Consider the following 22,920-nt stretch of genomic DNA (forward strand, 5'->3'; position numbering starts at 1 on the left):
CATTTACAAAGGAGGTCTCCAGCCCTAGGATTGCACAAGTTTACTGCAGGTGAAGTTGAGAAATCAGACATATACAGTACTTCTCAGTGAGCTTGTGTAACTGCCTGGAACACAGAAAGAAGTACAAGTTGCGAATGTCAGATTTTCTCTTGCTAGGCTGGCTGATACTGGACATTTCAGTTAGTCTTTAACAAAATTCTCAGGCCCAGACCTCAAAACAGTACAGTTACAATGGCGCATTTGTTCAGGTAGGTCACATTTATTGGCTTCTTAGCTATGCATCACATATTATATTAAAGCCTAAGAGTTTTGGTTGAAAAACAAAATAAAACAAAACAAAAACCCAACTTTCACAGCTTGCTGACATAATACATGCATCTTTTCAAAGCATATCAGTAACAGTGCCTGAGCAAAGCTACAAAGCAGGTAGCATGCAAACAAAAGGGAGAATTAAAAACACTGTTCCATACGGCTCCACCATGCAATCACTCATCAACAGCTCACTTGAGCCCCACTCTGACAAATATATACAGAATAAACAAAGTTAAACAAAACAAAAAACTAAAACAGTCAATTGGTACTAAAAATGACTTTTCAACAATTAGAAATATCCCTGAAAGCAACTAGACAAGCGTACTAATGAGAAGCATACTAATATGTCCTTAGTCAATTTCAAAAGGTTCACAAGCACTGGAGAAAAACAAAAACACAGAGGAGATTATAGTCATGTCCCTTGTCTGATATGTGTAAAGACAAATTCATTAATTTATTAGATACATATTTATTGACAATCTCCTCTGTATCAGAAACTGGTTAATACCAGCAGTAAGAGAATAAGGTACAGGCCCTGAAAAAGCAATTCTCAAATTCATCTGGAATAACAAGAAACCCAGGATAGCTAAAACTATTCTCAACAACAAAAGAAATTCGGGGGAATCAGTATCCCTGACTTCAAGCAATACTCTAGAGCAATAGTGTTAAAAACTGCATGGTATTGGCACAGTGACAGACAAGTGGACCAATGGAATAGAATTGAAGATCCAGAAATGAATCCACACACCTATGGTCACTTGATCTTCGACAAAGGAGCCAAAAACATCCAGTGGAAAAAAGATAGCCTTTTCAACAAATGGTGCTGGTTCAATTGGAGGTCAGAATGCAGAAGAATGCGAATTGATCCATTCTTATCTCCATGTACTAAACTTCACTCCAAGTGGATCAAGGACCTCCATGTAAAACCAGACACACTGAAACTAATAGAAAAGAAACTGGAGAAGACCCTTGAGGACATGGGCACAGGGGAAAAGTTCCTGAACAGATCACCAATAGCTTATGCTCTAAGATCAAGAATTGACAAATGGGACCTCATTAAATTACAAAGTTTCTGTAAGGCAAAGGACTCTGTTAAAAGGACAAAAGGGCAACCATCAAATTGGGAAAGGATATTCACCAACCCCACATCTGATAGAGGGCTAATATCCAATATATACAAAGAACTCAAGAAGTTAGACCCCAGGGAACCAAATAACCCTATTAAAAATGGGGTACAGATCTAAACAAAGAATTTTCATCTAAAGAAATTCAGATGGCCGAGAGGCACCTTAAGAAGTGCTCAACATTATTAGTCATTAGGGAAATGCAAATCAAAACAACCCTGAGATTTCACCTTACACCAGTCAGAATGGCTAAGGTCAAAAACTCAGGAGACAGCAGGTGTTGGCGAGGATGTGGAAAAAGAGGAACACTCCTCCATTGCTGGTGGGGCTGCAAGATGGTACAACCACTGTGGAAATTAGTCTGGAGGTTCCTCAGAAAACTGGACATGAGACTTCCAGAAGACCCTGCTATACCTCTCCTGGGCATATACCCAAAGGATTCCCCGGCATGCAATAAAGACACATGCTCCATTATGTTCATAGCAGCCTTATTTATAATAGCCAGAAGCTGGAAAGAAACCAGATGCCCCTCAAAGGAGGAATGGATACAGAAAATGTGGTATATTTACACAATGGAATACTACTCAGCAATTAGAAACAATAAATTCACAAAATTTTTAGGCAAATGGTTTGATCTGAAAAATATCATCCTAAGCGAGGTAACCCAATCACAAAAGAATACACATGGAATGCGATTTCTGATAAGTGGATATTAATTAGCCCAGAAGCCCTGAATACCCAAGGCACAAATTGCATAACAAATGACTCCCATGAAGAAGTATGGAGAGGGTCCTGATCCTGGAAAGGATTGATCTAGCAGTGGAAGGGAATATAAGGACAGAGAAAAAGGAGGGAGGTGATTGGAGAAGGGATGGAGAAAAGAAGGTTTATGGGACATATGAGGAGGGGGGATCTGGGAAAGAGGAAATCATTTGGAATGTAAACAAAGAATATAGAAAATAAAAATATTTAAAAAAAAGAAGTTTATAATTCAATCAGTACAGCCTAAAAGAAAACATTCACCTCTAAACAGCAAACTATGTATAGCACACACATGCTGGAAAGCATGAAGCAGGGCTCTTAGACATGGCACATGAACTATATCTAAAGGTAAAATTAGTGTTGGTGGTAGGAAGAACATTCTACAGACAGGCAAACCTTTGAACTTTTCTAAAACTATAACTAGAATCAGATTAGCAGTTCTAGGAACTGAGGGATTTAGTGCATAGTAATTTCAGATAAGTGCCTTAGATAGTAAACAGCTCAGGATTTAAAAACAACTCTATTAAGGAACAAAGTCCTTCTTGAACCATGATGACTGCTATCATGGTGTATGGTATCCCCAACACAGGCACAAATAGAAGTGTGCACTGTCCTTCTCACTATCAATGTACTCCTGGGATCCTAGGCAAGGAGAGGATGTAGGAGCACACACTGCCTTTTCCTGTTTTCCTGCTCATTTGTCTTTTGTTCACCAAAGGCATACATGCATACTCAATCACTTTTGTTTGTACTGTGTCCGAAGATAAATCATATTTGCATGACTATTATAAGAAGGGAAACTATGTATTTACTTAGTGGTCATAGATACTTTCTAGTCAGAGATCATATGCCATACATTACAAAGCATTGCAAATGGTAAGGGCTGGAGTGGGGTAATGGTCTATTCTAACATGTCATCCAGAGCTTGTAAATCCTCTTGGAATCTGGATGACATTGTCAGCTCTACTAGATATTCAGAACGTAAATTCAGATGTTTTATATGATATTCAGAATGTAAAGACACATCCACAATACCAAACTTATAAATTGGTCATACATAGCCATTTATAGAATTTGTATACTTCATTTATCCATTTACTACATATTTATCAAGCTTGTACTATCTATTAATGGAATACTCATTTATAATAATAATTAAGACTATTGAGTACCTTCTATATGTTGATAACTGATGTAGAATTTTATATAAGCACATATTCAGAAAAGTATCTAATTTAAACATTAGAAGAATAGAGGTAGGTCCTATTTCAATTTTTATTGAATAGATGATGAAACTCCAGAGTAGTAAACCGGATATACACTAAAACCCTAAATATTAAGACCTCTGCAACAAATATCTACCAAAATCTTATCATGTTATAGTTACAAAATAACATACAGTAATTATGATATTTTAAAAATCTAGGAAATGTAGATAATTTTGAATTTAATAGTGAATGTAAATGTACCCCTACAAATAAACCTGGGGTATAAACTATCGCATCTCCAGGCTACCAGACTGCATTAATAGAAAAAATAGGTACATTGTTTCAAGTGGTTAAAGCAAACAAGCAAGCAAACAAGCAAACAAACAAAAATGGGCAACACGATTCCTCCTTGCCCTTACTGACACTACACACACTTTTAGGAAACAATGCAGAGAGAATCATGAGGTACAGAAAAGACAGTGGTTTAAAGAGAGAGAAGGGAGGCTGCTTCACAAACACCTAAGCCTGAATTCAAGGGTCAAATTATCTTTTCTGTTACTCAGTGCCCTTAATATTAAAGCAGTTTATTATTAAGGAATAAAATAAATACATTTAAGATGCACAGCACTAAAATCATGGATAAATACATATTATATATAGTTTTAACTATTCAGAGACCCACACATGCAATCAAGATTTACTAGTAGATCAAGTGATGCATGACATTATTAAAGTTTGCTTAAACAATAAATATAAATAAGTTAGTGAAAACAAATTGGATTTGGTAGCAGTTTTCCTTTGAAGATGTTTCTAATATGGCTGAAAGTACTGTTTTTAGGAAACACCTACCAGACAAAATAGAGACCCAGGAATAAATGTTTATAGTAAATTCTTATTTTCACAGGGAATTAACATATTAACATTTACTTATTGATTCATTTATCTGCCTATTTGTTTGTTTGTTTGTTTAAGGTGTTTTCAGGGCAGTGTTCCGGTGTTGTCCTTGCTCTCGGGGACTCACCCTATAGACCAAGCTGATCTCTGGAACTCAGAGATTCATTTGTCACTGCTTCCTGGATGCTGGGATCCAGGGCATGCACTATCACATCTTGGCTAAATTGTATTTGAAGAAGACTGAATAGCTTGGTGGGACTCTATGAAGAAGCCAGCACTCAGTATAATCGCTTATCTCCTCCATGCCGCTGTTAGTATTTCACCATCCCTGGGCAAGCCGAGGCTTTGTCCACATATCTTCTATTTAGACTCTAGTGGGCCTAGCAGAATCATCTTGAATACTTGACCTAAATTATGGAACAAATTCAGATATGATTATAAAACTAATTTCAGGCAAAATGTATATATTTGTATAGAGGTAGAGAGTGGTCACTGAAGTGTTTTAAGAAGGTTCTTGTCATTAATTTACTTGTATAAGTCAAGTAGTTTGTGTTGTTGTTGTTTTTAACTTTCTTTTAAGAAAAGACTCTATACTCTTCATTAATGTTCCTAATTTACAGTTTCTGGATAAGATCCTGTGTGTATCATGAAGGAGAAGATGCTGAAATATCAACCTATAGCCAACTTTCTGCCTAAGCAGGGCCCCAAGAATTTTAGAACTTTCTGGAAAAATGCTTATTTTTCTATCATAAATTGTCTTCTGTACAAAGTACAAGCTCGTCCTGTATTCCTTCTCTATGATAGCTGGATTGGTACAAACTAGTCAGTAAAATTTACCCTTAAGTCTCCACTGCGATAAACTCTCTGAATCTCTACATTTTCATGAAGACATATCAGTATCTGGTTGGAAACAACACTCAAAGGATTGTAGATGTTTAAACATTTCCATAATTTTTCCTAAACAAATTCCATATACTTTATAACTTCTAAATTCATATATTTTACTCATGTATATAAACATTTGCTGCCTAAAAACAGTTAACTAAATGATGACTAACTAATAAAGGGGGACAAAGCCACCTGGTTCCACAATTAGATACATGCCTGAACAAGCATCTTTGAATTAATTAACTAATTAATTAAATTTAGGCACATAATTAGTTGATAATTGAGAGCTAAAAATGTATACAAATGTATATATGTGAAAACCAGAATTATATAAAGTAGGACACATTTCTTGCTAGGAAACTAATTACAGATAGATCACATACTGAAGAGGTCCAAGCCAGACCAATGAAGTCCGATGTTCACTGGAAACTTTCTATAGGGATTTGTCATAGCTATTTAGTATTCTTTATTTCTCATCTTCTGACTTTCATCTGTGATTTCAATATGATATTATAAAGATAATATGCAGTATGTGATGTGACCACCTTAAAAGAAATATGCTAAAGTCCTAAATTCCAGAGTGTCAGAATGAAGAATTAGTAAGAATGATACTAGTTTTGCCTTGTGAAACTTTAACTTGCATATTCAACACTTCAGTATAAAATAGGTATAATCATTTTTATGTTCTTTATAAAACAGGTTTATGGGACATATGGGGAGGGGGGATACGGGAAAGGGGAAATCATTTGGAATGTAAACAAAGAATATAGAAAATAAAAATATTAAAAAAAACAGTATATTGAAGTAAACTGAAACTACTACAAAATCTATTGAAAGTAAACAAAGTGTCCTGCAGGAAAGTTGATGAATATGTTAAATATTAAATATACATTAACAGCTTATATTTTAAAATGTATACAAAGTTCAGAATAGCATAATGTAATTGATAAATTTATAGAATTATTTGTAAATAAAATATATAAGGAAATATTTAAATGCAAAGACGGCATCCAACTTGATTTTCTTTTTTTATTTTTTTATTTGTTTTTTATTATTATATATTTTTATTTTCTATATGCTTTGTTTACATTCCAAATGATTTCCCCTTTCCCAGTTCCCCCCTCCCCCCATATGTCCCATAAACCTTCTTCTCTCCACACATTTTCTAATCACCTCCCTCCTTTTTCTCTGTCCTGGTACTCCCCTCCAATGCTAGATCAAGCCTTTCCAGGATCAGGACCCTCTCTTTACTTCTTCATGGGAGTCATTTGTTATGCTAATTGTGCCTTGGGTATTTGATTTTCAAATATGTTGGGCAATCCATTTTTAACATAGCAAAGCATACGATGAAGCAGATGTTTGCAATCATATCCAAATACTTATGGAAGAAGACTATGAAAAGAAAAGGAGTAGTACTACCTTACATTTGTGTAGCTGGATGCATTTTATGGTGGATCTAAGACCTCAGTGAAGAGAAAGCAGAATGAAAAGATGTGCTTTTAAGCAGACTGTTGATGATATACAAAATGGACTATTCATTAATGAGTTGGCAGTAAGATTTTAAATGCACTCTTAGAACCAGAATAGTTTAAGCAGATTTTCATGCTTGGCAGACCATGTTCCTGAATGCCCCTCACTACTCCCTCCCACTCTTGTTTTTTGTCCTATACTGCCAGGTGGGAGTAATGACCAAAAGGAAGGACAAAGCAAACAGAACCACTTACTGTGGCAGGAGCCACTCCAAGGATCAAAGAGCTGATTCTGCTGCGGCTGCCAAAATCAGGAGTGCAGTGGGAGGCTCATCAGCATGGTGCTCTGAGATGCACACAGGCCTCCCTGGTAGACCAGCACCTGGGGCTACAGGCCCTGCATCCTGCTCAGGAGAACAACCTGTTAAGACTAAAGGTCCACATTTCCTCACCCACTCACAGCCTTTGATCTTAATTTATTTTATTTATTGAATAACCTAAGTATGATAGATACTGCAGACAAAAACTTGATTCACCATCCACTCTGATTTCATATCTTACTCAATTCTGAGGAGGGTTCCTATATTAATGGTAACTTCTAAGGCAAGAACTCAGTAAGGCAGTAAATATCTAACATTTTATTTTAGATATTCTTTAGTCTTAGTTGTAACTTCACATAGTATGTCAATTTTCTAATGTTCCAATATTAACTATAGGCCTATTTCAACATATTCTAAGAAGCCAAATGGAAACAGATTCCCTTAGGTGAGTAAAGCAAAGGCCACAAAGTACATGGCATCCCAACCTGGACTCTACCTGCCAGGAGCTCTTTTCTTGGAACCAGTTCACCCTTCCTTAATGTACAGCAATACCAGCAACCTGGACCCTCTCTTCATGTTAGATAAGAAAGTGGAATATTTTCAGAAGAAAGCACAATGCTAGCAATTAAAATATTATCTGCATCCTGAATGAAGAAGAGTCAGAAAGTGAGGGAAGGAGAAAGTATCCAAGACTGATAACTATGAGCAATTTGTAAATATGTTCATAATTCATCTTTACAGAATCATTGTGGTAGGAATATGATACAAATATTATTTATGGCTATTATGGGTGAAATTATTGAGTTCTAAAATGGATATACTGAAGTCCATTATCTTTGATATTCAAAATTTGGCCTTGTTTGGAAATCCAGTCATAATTAGTTAAGATGAAGTGATACTGGAGTAAGGAGGCCTTGTAAATCAATATGACAAATTAAGCAACACCTTATAGAGAAGAGAAATTTGAACACAGCTATAGATAGCCTATGAAGTATGTTACATAAAGATGAAGGCAGAGATAGAAAGAGTTCCTGTAAGCCGAGTAATGACAAAGATTGCCAGTCAATTACCAGAGGCTAAGAGGCACCCGATAGGTTCTCTTTCACAACACTCACATGGAAACCCAGACTTCTAGAATTTACACAGGGAGAATAAAGTGCTGTAGGCACTTACAGGTGCTAATCTAAGCACCTTATTAATAGTACTTGGCTATGGTAGCTTTAGGAAACTGATCTGATAATACTGACTAAATAACTAGCCTTAGAGACTAAATAAAATTCAAACAAGGTTGAAAGGTATAAGATCCACTGAAGACATGTTACCAACTTGGCTAAGTACACTTAGAGGCTTGACTAGGTTTTGCCACCACAGACTGCTGGGTTTGAATGCTTGGCCCCTGAGAAGTGGTACTACTAGCACTAGAGCTTGGTTGGAGTGGATGTGGCCCAGCTGGAGGAACTGTGTGACTGTGGGGGCAGAAATATGCTCGAGGTTTGCTCAGTGTGGCATTCCAGTCTTATTCTGTTGCCTTCAGATCAGTATGTGGAAATCTTGGCTCTTTTAGAACCATGCCTGCCTACATGTTGACATCATCCCACCATGACTACAGTGAACTAAACCTTGGAGACTGTAAGCCAGCCCCATTAAATGCTGTGAAGAGGTGTATCTCTTCACAGCAACAGAAGATTATTACATGGTACATAGAGGTTTTGTATTTTTGTTATTTTGTTTTTTGTTTTTGTTTTCAGTAATTCTATAGAACACTGATTTAAAAACAAAGTTATATGCAGTCCACAGAAAACATCAAGAGTCTTAAACTTCTTAGGATCATTTACTGCAAGGAAGATAGGAAGGCAAGCATGGAGCCATCACCATTTATTTAATATGTGCATCTTAATGAGGATGAGTTACCCAGAAGCATTACTGGTAAAGAAGAGGCTACATTATAAGAGAATCATGGTGTATAAAACTATCAATAAGCAGGATGTGAGACTAGATCATAAGTCAAAGGCAACCGCCTACAAGTTTAAGTTTAAGAGGTTCTCAGTGTGAGGACACCTGGGGACAAGTGAAGTAATAAGGCTTAAATGGAGACAAGAAGATTGGAGTGGAGACAACAGAAACCTTGCAGGCAAAGATTAAGCAAAGCCCTGAAATGGGCTTAGAAAACTCTAAAGAAGTCCTGCAGAGGCTGGGCATATTGCTTAGAGGCACAACTCTAGCTTAAGGTGCACGAGGCCCTGAGTTCAAGTCCCTAGTATCATGGAAAAACAAAGGTCTTCAAGGAACTAGATAGAAGGCTTAATGATAAGTGTACTTGCTGTTTTTCCAGAGGACCAGCATTTGTCTCTCTGCTCCCAAACTGGGCAGCTAACTGTCTGCAAGTCCAGCTCTAAGGCTCTAATGATCTGACACACTCTGGTCTTCATGGGTGGAATTCCTATTCCACCACTGAATTAGAACATCACTTTTAGAAGAGATTAATACCTTATTAGATGTTTCCAACTTCTTTGTCATTCATACTTTTTTTTTGGTTGAAGAGCTTATGTATCCAATGCATTTTCTCTTTTTGTTCTCTGTGTGGTTTCTGTGTGGTGTGGTTCTGTGTGGTGTGGTTTGTGTGTGTGTGTGTGTGTGTGTGTGCATTTAAGTTATGCACTTATACCAAGTAGGTCAAGAAAGAAATACATGATGAAACAGGAAGTTACAACTACATGAAGTGCTCACCAGAGAGTTTAAGAAAAACCAACAAAAGTGACAAGAGTCTTAGAAAATATTTTCTTACCTAGTTTTAAAACTCTACCTTTTCTAACTGACATTAACATTTTATTCAGCCTATTACCAAATTAATTCAGAGAAGAATAATCAACTTGACTTTTGACAGTAAATCAGTCCAACTGGAAAATTTGAATTCTCCAGGAAAACTCTGCTTAGTAACATTTTCAATTGTCAACAGACATCTGTAATAATACAATCACTCCATTCTTTCTAAACTTAGTTTTGCTTAAAAATAGCTATAATATAAAATACTGTTGAATGTAAAAGAAAAAGGATATAGCACTATAGTTCCTTTCTACACTAAAAACAAATTTGAACCTGTAATCTGAGCTTAACCTCTGTCTCCATAGAACTTGGCTTTGGCAATGTCAATGTCTTCAAAAGAGATTAATCGTAAGACTGAATAAAATAATTCCCCCTTCATTTAATCTGTTTAATATAATAAACAGTTCATAAATCATTTAAACTCTTTATTTTATCCACTAAGAAGATGCTGTCTAGCTGATGATCAGTAGGAGTCAGCTGTTGACAAGGATCAGGAGCGACATAGAGCTAGCACATTCCCCACGCATTCCTCCATGATTTCTGACACAGAAATGATGTCTTCAGAACAGCTGTACTCTTAGGACACAGGGAAGCTTAAAGGTGAAGTGCTGAGAAAGCAAAGTTAGAGTTAATGAGCAGGAAAACATGAAGCATGAGGAAAATGTTGGCATTCAAATAAAAGTGGGCTCTCATTGAAAACAACAATCTGTAAATTGGCATGAAGAGGTCAAAAGCAAAAGACAAGGGAAGAAAAAGAGAAAGAAATGAAAGATGGAAGGAAGGAAGATTGAAGTAAGGATGGAAAGGAGTGAGTGAGTGGGAGAATGGGGAAAAGGAAAAAGAAAGAGGGAGAAAAGAAGGAAGGAGGAAGTAAAGAACGGGAAAGAGGGCAGCACAGGAGGAATGGAGGAAAGGGTTTTTGGCAGTCTGCTCTTCTGTTACTAATGCTTGGGCTCTAATGCAATAGTTAGAAAGGGCTAGAAGTAGAGTTACCTTCAGAGGAAGCTCTTACCTAGGTCTGTAACGTACAAAGCCCAGTAGTCATATGATCTTATGGCTCTCTCTCAGGAATAAATAATGATAAACCTTATCTCAGAGGAAGGGATAAGAAAATCAAATTGCAAATGCAGGTAGAGTACACACACACACACACACACACACACACACACATATACACACACACACATACACACACACATACACAAACTCTCACACACACTCTCTCTCCCCCCCACACACCATACACACATTTATATACAAACACATATGTAAACACACATGTACATATGTGTTTAAGGCATTCAGCAAACTTTGAAACTCACCTCATTACCCAATAATCCATTAGCTTAAAGAAACTTTATATCTTAAATAGATCAAAGCAAAATAGATGGATGAGAAAAAGGATCTTAGAGACACAGAAATAGGACATAAAAACAACTAGCCAACCCTCATGCACATGTACACAAAACTACAACTGTAAATCCAATTTAACTAGTAAGCTCCCGAGTTTCTTAATATATTGTTGCTGAGATTTAGAACTAAGTAAGCTATAACTTGACTAATGAAGTAATAAACAAAATAGAGAAAATTATCAAGCAAATATAACAGTTCTATATATTTTAATCATTAATTCTAAATTCCTCCCTGTTAGTAAATTCACCGAGAGCCAGTACTGTCCTGATTACCTTTAGCAAAATATCAACATTATAACTAACTAAATAGTAATTTTTTATGAATAGTTTTATTTATTACTTTCTTAGTTCTGTAACCAGTAACTTAGCAAACATACAAGAAAAAACATGGACACTACTACTGACACAAAAATAGCGTGATAAATCAGTTTCTATTTTTCATTGTTTTCATGTATTTGATGACACAGACCATTCCTTAAATATAAGAGGAGTCATGTATATTTGTTTAAAACATTAAAATGTCTTTCATAGAAATCTATATTTTTAGGTACTCTAACTAGCTCATTTTATTGGAACAGCAATTAAACAGGATAAATGTCCTTCCTATTTTATAGGAGAGGAAACCAAGGCAGGAGTGATGAACTGACATTTTTAATGTTATATATCTAACATTCAAAGGAGGAAAGAGGAAAACTTAATTCTGACATAATCACCTTATGCTGTCTCCTACAACTACTCTGTATTTATTAAATACAGTTTGTTTTGACATCAATACTGCCTTGTTATAGAAATACAAAGGAGGATATTATGTGTCTTTATTCAGTTTATAGTTATAAAATCAATTCCCTGGATTATTCTGTATTTGACATACAGTAAGACAGAGTATATTCACTATTTAAGAAGTGAAACAAATAAAATAAATACACCTAAATGCACTTTATATATATTCTGGGTCCTTGCGTGTATTCTACGAATGCATCCATATATGGTGCTACTGTGGCTTTCCTCACCCTGTTAGAAAGCAATAATGCTTAGTTAAGTTAGCATTTTATTATTAATTATGCAATTAGGAATATTGGAAAAACAATTATATATTAAACTAACATAAATACATCAACAGCACAACTGAATATATTTTCAGAAAAATATAAACAGATCTACCTTCAATTATTCTTGCTTTTAGCTGATAATTGATTATGTAAGTAATATTTATTAAATTAAAGCCAGATTCTAACATTTGAAATATTAATAAACATATCTTTGTATTTTATTTGTAGTTAGAATTCAAGTTTTACAATTTAACTATGCTAATCATCCCCATTTTTACTTGGGAAAACCTGTTTGCTAGAAAATACTCTTTGTTATTTTTCTAATCTCTTGATGCAGTCTTATTTGAAAGTCTACAAGTTGCTAAGTTACTGGGCCAACTTAGTTCTTACTTAAGAAAATAGTGTAAGAGAAACCCGAATCCAAGAAGTTTGCCTTTATGCTGTTCTTAATATCCAAAGAAACCCTGCATCCCAAAGACTCGACCTTGACAATGCTGTGAGACATAGGTGGATGTTGGCTCCAGTTCCTTGCCTTATTCACGTTGCCTTTATTTCTACTTGACCTTATTATTCAAGTTGAAAAATGACCTTTACCAAGTGCTATAAACTCTATTAGGGGGAAAAAACACTAGTAGTTTATGTAAACTGATTTATTTCTGGAAACAATCCTACCACAGCACTCAGAATTGTCTAGAAATATACTATTAGAAATGGAGCATTCGTACAGAATTATCTGTGATGGTGAAAATAATTACAGGCCAAAATGCAATTCGCTTAAACTAATACCAAGAACCTATACTGCATGAAACTCTTACAGTGTATGGTTGAGGAATTATGAAAGTGTGGTGACCTTATGGACCTTCAAACAGTGAGATATTCTAGACTGTTCAGGTGGGTTCAATCAAGTCAACCTAAAAGCTGATAACTTGAAGGTCTAGAACATAGTGGTTCTAAATTTCTATTCTATAAGTGGGAGAAGGGAAAGTCAGAGATCTCATGGTATTTGGGACACTATTGCTGGCCCTGATATATAAGAACAGCATTCAGGGAGCCAAGGATGGCTGTGACAAGTCGTCATTAAGGAAAGGAGGTGCTTCATCTTAGAGTTACAGGGAACAGTGTCAGCCCAGAAGCAGGGTCTTGCTCAAGTCCAGCTAGGAACACAACCAGATCAGGCCTTTATTACAACCTTATGAAACCAAGAACAATGAAACTGATGAAAGCCAAGTTACACTGCTGGAGAACAGTGAAATAATAGTTTGTTGTAAGCTGCTAAGTTGGTGATAATTCCTTTTGGCAATGATAGAAAAACATATTATATAGGTATTTATTTGTATATTTTTCTATTTTACGTTTTGCCCTCTTGTGTTTGTGCACTATGTGAAAGTCTGGTAATTCAGAAGTCAGATGGGACCAAACCCCTTAAATTTGGGGTTATAGACCTATAAAATCTATATAGGTCTATGTTGGGAATTGAACTTTGTGTTCCTCTGGAAGAACAGCCAGAGATCTAAAGAGCTGAGCAATCTATCTAGTCCCATACCATTTTTTTTCACTTGTTTTTAAAGCATATTCCAGAGAAAGTGGAGTTCTACTAGGCTTATGGACAGACGATGAGGGGGGATGTAAGTTCTGTGTCTGCCACCTGGACTTTATAAATTTGCCTTTTTTGGTCATAAGCAAAGATAACTTTCAAGGCATTGCTCCATTAGTCATAACCATTAAATTCAATGTCTCGAAAAAGATAAACATAATCTGTCGACAGTCCAAATGATAACAAAGGCATGATAAGGGACATTTAAAACCTACTGAAGGAAAGGTAATTCAATTAAATATCTGCAGATAATATGTAAATTCAGTGTGCTGTCATCACTATGAAGCTTGTGTATCTCCTAGAGGCAGTCTTCATACCTCCCTTCCTTACATATGATACTTAACCTGAATTGATGTTCAGAAATATTTTCCTCAAGGAAAACACTAGAATACTGCATTAACAGAATAAGACAATATTGTAAGAAAGGCTGTCGTATCCAAGGACTTGCAGCTTGGAAGGTTTGGAATTCCTTATCCTAGGAGATTTACACAAGTTCAGACCTAAAGCTTTTGATGTATAGCCGCCAGCAACATTCTGAAAGTAGAAACTTTTTAAATCAGCTAGGAGTCATTTTCTCAGCAAAGAGTAAACTCGCGTGTGGGCTGCACATACTTTGCAATGTAATTGTATCTCAGAAGAGAACAAATGCAAAAGAAGTAGGGTGGAGAGCAAATGCTCAGTGTTCTTAAGGAAACAGGATCAGGGCAGTGCTCTCCCAACTGGTTAGGAAGTGTCTCTGGTTAAAGTGACTAGCCCTGGCCCTCACATATTTGCCCTCATCTTCCACAGGGCTGCAAGAAGCAGAGTTCTACTGGCCCAGGAGGATGGGGGAGCCCAGGGGAGCAGCAGCACAAACCCATTTGTGCCTCTGAATGTCCTATTCTGCTTCCTACAGGTCTCTGCAAGCTTACTAAACTTTGGACAGTTTGTAAACAGATGTCATCATTTTGAGGGGTTGTAAAGCTCATGCGTGGCAAATTAATCCCCATTTTATGCCAGGCCCCATTTAGTATTTCTAAAGGGAGTGGATAATAAATCCCGCCAACTCTCTCTTTAAGGGCTATTCAGATACTAAATAAACCAGGAACATTTTAAAATGCAATCTCACAAAAATCTGCTCTGCTTAACCTTCTCTCCTTCTTTAAAAAATAAGAAAGGCATGATGTTCTTTTTTTGTTAATTAATTCATTTTAGACAATTCCTTAAATTTTCATTTTAATAAATTTTTGTGTGGGTGCATTAATTACTTTCAAAGATGCTTTACAACTGTTACCTATTAAAAGCCTTTGTTAGTGAGTAAAAAAAAAAGAAAGAAAAAAAAAAAAAAGAAAACCTTCCAGTGTGCCCCCCCTCCCGCTCTGAGCAGGTCCTCGCTATCAACTGCTGGAGTATTCTCGCTTTGCACCTAGAGCTATAATTATTTTGCTTTAATTTTACAAAACCTTTTGTTCCATTCCCATGAGCCCACCTGATCCTTATATTACACTCGCTCTATTAAAACACTCATGCAGAACAAAGCATGGCTGTACTGATTCATAAGTAACTTTTTTTCCTCAGTAAAATGCCACTGGCTAGGGTGTGGGCCACTGACTTCGGATTCACTCTCTGTTGCCAATTTTCATGTATTAGAGATATGTTGTTTCAAAGTCTTGTAGTCTCTTCCACCGCCCTTCCTTTGCTACCTTTTCGTTTTGGGATCTGCAATACATTTTGACTGTACATAATTTTACTCTAGGCTAGGGCAACATAAGTGGTATAATGCTGAGAATGCCACATATATGAAAAGATTGTAATCACGTTATGATTTTTCTTATTCATATACAGATTTTTAAAGTCATTTTTTGTGCCTCCTTTAACTTCATTTTCTCTCCTTTCTCCACCCCTTTTCCTTCAGCTCTTGTAACACATGTGGGCTTTTGGCAGAAAAAAAAATTCAGTGACTCATCCTGAGAATTGTTTGTTTGCTCTGAGGAGCACTCGAGGACCCTCTGGGCTGCACAAGGAGCCCTTTGATCCTGGCATTGTGATTTCTTCCAGATGTTTACCCCATAGCCACCTTTCTGCAGTGTCCCTCCTCATTCTGTATCGAAGGAAGAACAATTGTAACAGCACTCAGGTTTTCTGAATGCAGTGTGACAGAGAACTGACAGATGACTTCGCCTTTGTGCCCTCCCTGCTTCAGCAGCAATGAACGGAGGTTAATACTGAGGAAGGCAGAACTGAGTTTGAGTTTCTTTAGATCTCTTCATGATTAAAATGACAATTATGAAAATCAGGGTCAAGAAATCGTGTGAAAAAACTCTGTAGAGCATTGTTCAAGGAGCTAGCTTTATCTACTTCTGAAAGCCTTAAAGTCATGGCATGTGTTCAACTGGTTTGGTAACAAAAATCAAGGTGCAAACATCAAAGTCAGTTCCTCTGCCAGCCTCACCTCCCCCATTTAGGCTTCTCCCACCTGTCTATCTTTCACCTACAGGAAGAGTAAAGGAAGTGAGTCAGACAAGGGTTAGGAAATGGTTGCACAGGCAAATACAATGCATTGAACATTCCTATTCCAAAACATGTAAACCTTGATGCTACTATTTGAACATTTCTATTCCAAAATACATAAACCTTAATCCTTCTATCTACAAATACCATTTTATATGGTTAAAAATAAGAGACTGAGGATTTTTCCATGGAGATGTTTTCTTGAATTTTCTAGATGGGCACTAAATACAACCACATAAATCCCATGCATTCTTTACAAGAGGTTGCCTATAGACAGAAGAGGGCAAGACAGTGTGACTATGAAACCAGATATTGCCCTAATGGGTGATGTGGCCATAACCAAGAAATATTTCAGTCAGTAGAACTAGGAAACATTATCTCCTATAGTTTCCAGAAAGAATGTGTCACTACCCTCACACCTGGACTCTTGACTTTAAACTTGTAAACTGCAGAATTATTGGAGAATAAAGAACATAAGCTTTATATCATGACAAAGGTAGTAGCTTAACACAGTAGCCATTGGAAAGGAACACAGGAGGTAACTGTTTCCAAACCATGTTAATCAGAATTTCTACATCATCCAAACAGGCTAAATACACTGAAAACATCAGGGTGTCAACACTGGAGATGAAGTTCCATGCGGCTGTACCAAAGCTCTTAAGAGCAGTCAAGCTACCCCAGGTTGAGAACAATCATACCAAGGCAACAAGGGCACCAAACGCATTTAACAAGAGTGAAAATGAAAGGATTCTACTTTCTTTCTTTCTTTTTCATTGGTTATTTTATTTATTTACATTTCAAATTTTATCCCCCTTCCCAGTTTCCCATCCACAAGCCCCCTATCCCAAGCCCCTCCCCCTAATTCTATGAGAGTGTTCCCCCCCCACCACCCACTTCCACCTCACTACCCTAGTATATAACCCTACTCTGGGGCATCCAACCTCCAGAGGATAAGGCCATCCTCATCTACATACGCAGCTGGAGCCACGTGTCCCTCCACGTGTACTCTTTGGTTGGTGGTTTTAGTTGCTGGGAGCTCGGAGAGGGAGGGTCTGGTTGGTTGATATTGTTGCTCTTCCTATGAGGTTGCAAACCCCTTCAGCTCCTTCAGTTCTTGTCCTAACTCCTTCAATGGAGTCCCCATGCTCAGTGTGCTGGTTGGCTGCAAGCAGGATTCAACTTTCTCAGGTAGGTTATTGTATTTCATGATGAAAGGCAACAAGTTTATATTTTCTCTTAAACTGTTCATTTGTATGTAAGATATAACCACCCATTTCTCCAGATTCAATTGTCAATATAATGAACTTTAGTGAAAAAGTTTATATGTACTAAATTTTTTTAAAACATCTTTAATGTGTTTGGGTTTCTTACTAGCATGTATATCTATGTACTTATGTGTATGCCAGGTATAAATGGAGGCCAAAAGAGAGCATCAGATTCCCTTGAGTGGGGTTACAGGCAGTTGTGAGACACCATGTGAGTGCTAGGAATTGAACACAGTCCTCTGGGAGAAGAGCCAACATTCTCAGCTGGTGAGCTATCTCTCCAGCCACATACAACTACAGTTGATAAGAGAAGACTATACTATAAAAATCAAGGTCCTCTTCCTGTACTTCTAGTAACTTCCTTTAGCTGACCAAAGGTAAATCTATTTTTAATGATTGATATAACACAATTCATATCTGAAACTCATTAATTTTCCTGTTCATGGGATGCAATACAAATGTTAGTACATACACAGAAGACATCAAAAAACTGGGTAATCAATATCTGAACCTACACTTTAACTTGTATATATGTATTTTACGATCCATTACATCATCTCTTTGAGATCTTTATGAAACTAATAAACTGTTCTATTCTTCATTATTTTATTCTTTCCATATGACTTCAGCATCCATCATTTCATTTGACTTTACCTCCCTTTCTCTTTCCCCTTCTGTGAAATCAACAGGTTTTTTTTTTATGAGCTTCTTGCTTTTTTGTTTGTTTGTTTGTGTGTTTGTTTTCAGTTATGGGTGAGAACATGCTCTATTTGTCTGTCTGGGTCTGGCTTATTTTACGTGACATTGTATCCTAAATTCAGCAATGCTTAGATGTGTTAAAACACTAAAGCTTGTTAAGAAAATACAGCAGCAGAATGACTTGTATAACTACACCACTTAGGATATCACTTACCCTAGATTATGATTAAAAATATGTTACAGTTGCAGCAACAAAAAGCTCAAGCAAGTACAGGGAAGATGGCTGAGCAAGAAAAGAAAATGCATGCTGTCCAATTATACATTCAGATACTGAGAACAGTAAAGGTGGGTTGTTGAAGGGGCTGATGAGTAATTCCATTATGCAGGAAGGCAGACTCTCTGGCTATCTGGCTAGCCACACTAACCAAAATGGTGTGCTCCATGTTCAGTGAAAGAGTTTGTTTCAAATAAATAGGGTTAAGAAGGATTGAGGACATTTATTATCAACACTGGAGACTTTACACATAGGTGATATAAGTGCATGTTCATCTCCATATATGTGTGCATTCATACACCTATGAACACACAAACATACACACAAGCATACATATAGATAGAAAGATGACACACAGACACAGACACACACACACACACACACACCACATATATAAGCAAAAAAGAAAAATGAAAAGAAAAAGAAAAAATAAGAGGGAAGACATACAAATCCCAATCATTCTTTTGAGGTACAGGGCATTTCAACAACCAAATCATTAATCTTTGGACCTACAAAATAATGAGCCTAGACTACTAGGGCAAATGAAGGAATCACGTTCTAGCAAGTTTAAAAAGCTGTGCATCATTCAACAAATAAAAAAGTGGAGAAAATCGGTAAGAAATGCTGACTGTATTTTGTACAAATTTGAAAAGCAACAACTAGATAAATCAATAGCTGGAGAAAATAGTCTGATGACTAGACACAAGGAAGAGCATTATTTGTCTACTACTTGCTCTTAATAACAGAGGACTACAAACAGAGACTGTATTTACCATTATATTTAAAAATAAATAATAAAATGTTATTTTAATAAAGAATTGACTTATGATTATTATACCCAATGGCAGATATCTCAAGGCAGTAAATACTGTCTGGTCTTTCTCTCTGCACACCTTCACTTGAGGAAGCACGAAGAATATGAGTTCCCATGTGTTTTCTTTTCCATTTCCTGTCACTACCAGATTGACTTAAGGCAATTCAAGTGTCAGGACTTCAGAGGCATTTCAAGTTCCACTGGTGCTGTGCTAAAGAGTAAATTCCATCTTCACACTCATTATGTGTCATGACTTTACTCAATTTTAACACTAGTGTACTTTACTATTAGTAGGATACAATACCTACGTTGGGTATGAAATATAAATGGAGGTTTTAAAAGTAATATGCAGGGGGAACTTGTTAAAACTTCCATTCATCATCATAGCCCTATGCCAACTTCCTTGTGTGCAGGAGACACTGTTCTTCCTTTAATTACTTTCTCTTAGCTCTATTATACTCAGGGAGTTTTGAGAATAACTAGTTGACACAGAGGCCCAGAATCTATCCTAGTTGGTCTATTTAGATATGCAAATCTTAAAATACAGCATCGGATGCTAAAGAGACAAGCATTTTAAAACCTACAAGAAGTTTTAAGATCTTAATACAATAGTTGCTTAGCTCCTTTAGCATAAATCAGGATCCTAAAGTACCTATACTATTAATAGTCAATATAGGAGGATGAATTTTGTGGCAAAATTCCACCCCCTTGGAGTAGGGGTGAGTTGAATGGGGATTTAAAGGTGAAGAGCAAAAGATTTTAGAAGAAAAAGACAATTTGGATTTCCTGTAAATGAATAAGAAGTTATTCTATACATCTTGGCCACTTTGTTTCTGTGACATGAATTAATCAAAGCCTTAGGTGATCAGTTACTTTGTTAAAAGTTTTTAATAAACACTTCTTGATTATGAGCTGACATTTTCAAAGTGGAAAGGTTTACAGAATTCCCCCTTAATATAGATACATTAGACATTTAAAAAACACACACAGTTCTTTTCTTTTTATGGAAGCAACTTAGTGACTTTCAAAATAAAAGTCTGTAAAAAAATACAAGTGGAATTTAATTACTGGATAAAAATGTTCTACATCAATGGCTGTTTTTGATGTGCCTTGCTTATAGATTACTATACACTTTTTCTTAATAAATTGGGATTCCATAAAATATATAGATGATAAAATTTCCCTGGAGATTTATGATCAGCTAAGCCAATCCCTTATTTTACAGATTAAGAGATAATATGTTAGCATGTAAATAAAGGCTACTTTAACATTTTGATTGAGATAAAATGTGTACACATGAAGAATAAAGGAGAAAAACAGAATTAACAGAAAGGATATTGGCGATGGAGAGAAGAATAGACAATGGCTCTAAACAGAAACATATCCTCTGATCTGCACCCTGGTTCTTCCTGGACAAGTTAGTAACAACTATTTCAAACAATTATTAGCAGTCTAAACATATGGGCAATTTAGACAGGTGTATATCATCTTAAACAACTTCCTATATTTTAATATCATAATTGTCCATTTGTTTATATTAAATAAGCACTCTTATGCCCTGAGCATGTGTAAATTGAAAGACCTTTAAAGGGAAATGGAATGATGATTAATCATTTAAATCTGCTACAAAATGAAGTTTATCTCTAAAAACAGAGAAAAGATAAAGACTTTGGAGAAGTCATCTAAATATAAATTGTAGTTTGACATGAGGACTATATGTATTGTTTAAAAGCTTGTGCATCAGACTTCAAGGGACTAAATCTTGACTTTGTCACATATTTTAATCTTGGACATTTCCCCCGTTTCAGGACTGGAGAGTTGGCTCTGTAGTTAACACTGCATATTGCTCTTGTCAAGGACTTGAGTTTGGTTCCCTGCACCTACAACTGTTTGTAATCCCAGCTTCTGAAGCATCTTATGCTTCTGACCAACTCAGGCAACACATGCAGATACCTACATACAGATGCCTAAACACATACATGTAATAAAAATACACCTTTCAAAAATTTTCTTCTCTCTCCCTTAGTTTATCCACCAAAAGAGTTAATGTGAAGAAAATCAATGCAATTTTACACATAACTTTCTTAGAGCAGGGCCTGGTACTTAGAAATCAATAAAGGTTAGCTGACACTACTAATATAGACAAGTCTTTTATTTCAGAAGTAAAATTTCTAATTTAAAAGACTTTTGAAAAATTGTCTTCTAATGTACTATCAAATTAATTTATTCTAATATTCTGTAATAGTATAAATAAAAAAGGATATGAGAAATAGGTCTCATTTGTCTTGCTTATAGGCTTGAATCTGACATTGTTATCATTTTAAATGGTCCAGGGTAGCACACAACTCTAATTCGAGCTCTAGGATTGGACCACCTAGTCAACAGACTGAGTTTAAGGGGCCCATGGGATATATAGAGCAAGACATTGTCACTGTCTCAGAAGAAGAAAAGGAAGAGCATAACAAAGTGGAGGAGGAGGAAGAGGAAGTGGAGTAAGAGGAAAACAAAAACAAACTAGAAAAAAAATCAAACACCAAATGGGTATAAGCTCAAATGCTAGTCAATTCTGGCTTAAAGAGGCACAAAGACTGATATGTTCATATTTCAAATTGGGCTACACTATGGATACTAACTATCTTAAAACAAAACAAGGCAAAAAGGAAAACAAAGAAGGATAAGACACTTAGCAGCATGTACATCAACTTTTCATTTAGAGAAAATGAGAGAATATTCACAGAGGAAAATGAAGGTTCTGACTCTAGAAAGCAGAGGCCAACTGATATGCCCCCTCCCAGTATCTTAGCCACTGTTCCACTTCTATGGAAGAATTTTTCTACAGAGTCCTTTTGACCTATTGTCCTGAGCTCTACCTGGGAACAAATATAGTCCCATCAATTATTATTCAATAAACTGTTCAGGAGAAAGCATTGTTTATGAATACCTGAACTAGTTAATTGACAACAGTGGCTACATTGGAAATGCTAGTCAGCAGTGCTCAAAAGAACAGTAGCTAAAAGTCTCACAGGCATGCCTATTCAATTGCAAACAGAGTTGCAGTTGAACTGACTGCATATGATAGTATTGGGAATGGATTTCTCATCTTTGAGCTTTGGATAAGTACGCTAAGTATTTAGATAGATAGATAGATAGATAGATAGATAGATAGATAGATGATAGACAGACATGTATAAATACATATACAAATATGTATACATACATATATATGTATATATAATTTGCAACATACGTAAGTTATTATTTTCTGTTAAATTTTTTCTGTGTTAGTGCACCAATATTTATCTTGAATAGTATTTTTCAAAGCACAGGAACAAAGTGCAGTGTGGGACAGATACAACTAAATAAACCACTGAAAACTCAGAAAGCAAATTTAGTCCAAAGAGTCCTCAATAATGTGTTGTGGGAGATCATTAGAGAAGAAGCAATTACTCATAGCTGGGGGAATGAAGGTAATTTTAGTAGAAGGTAATATCTGAGCAAGGTCTTGATGCAAATACTTTATCTC

The 22,920-nt window shown here is 36.1% G+C and overlaps 1 protein-coding gene across 5 annotated transcripts in view; it reads right to left on the minus strand.

Annotated features, from left to right (window-relative positions):
- Zbtb20 (zinc finger and BTB domain containing 20) overlaps positions 1-22,920 on the minus strand; it is a 786,764-nt gene that overhangs the window by 423,695 nt on the left and 340,149 nt on the right. The gene's annotated exons all lie outside the window — the stretch shown is intronic.

This window comes from Apodemus sylvaticus, chromosome 15 (genome assembly GCF_947179515.1).
Source record: "Apodemus sylvaticus chromosome 15, mApoSyl1.1, whole genome shotgun sequence".
In the NCBI taxonomy this organism is placed as follows: Eukaryota; Metazoa; Chordata; class Mammalia; order Rodentia; family Muridae; genus Apodemus; species Apodemus sylvaticus.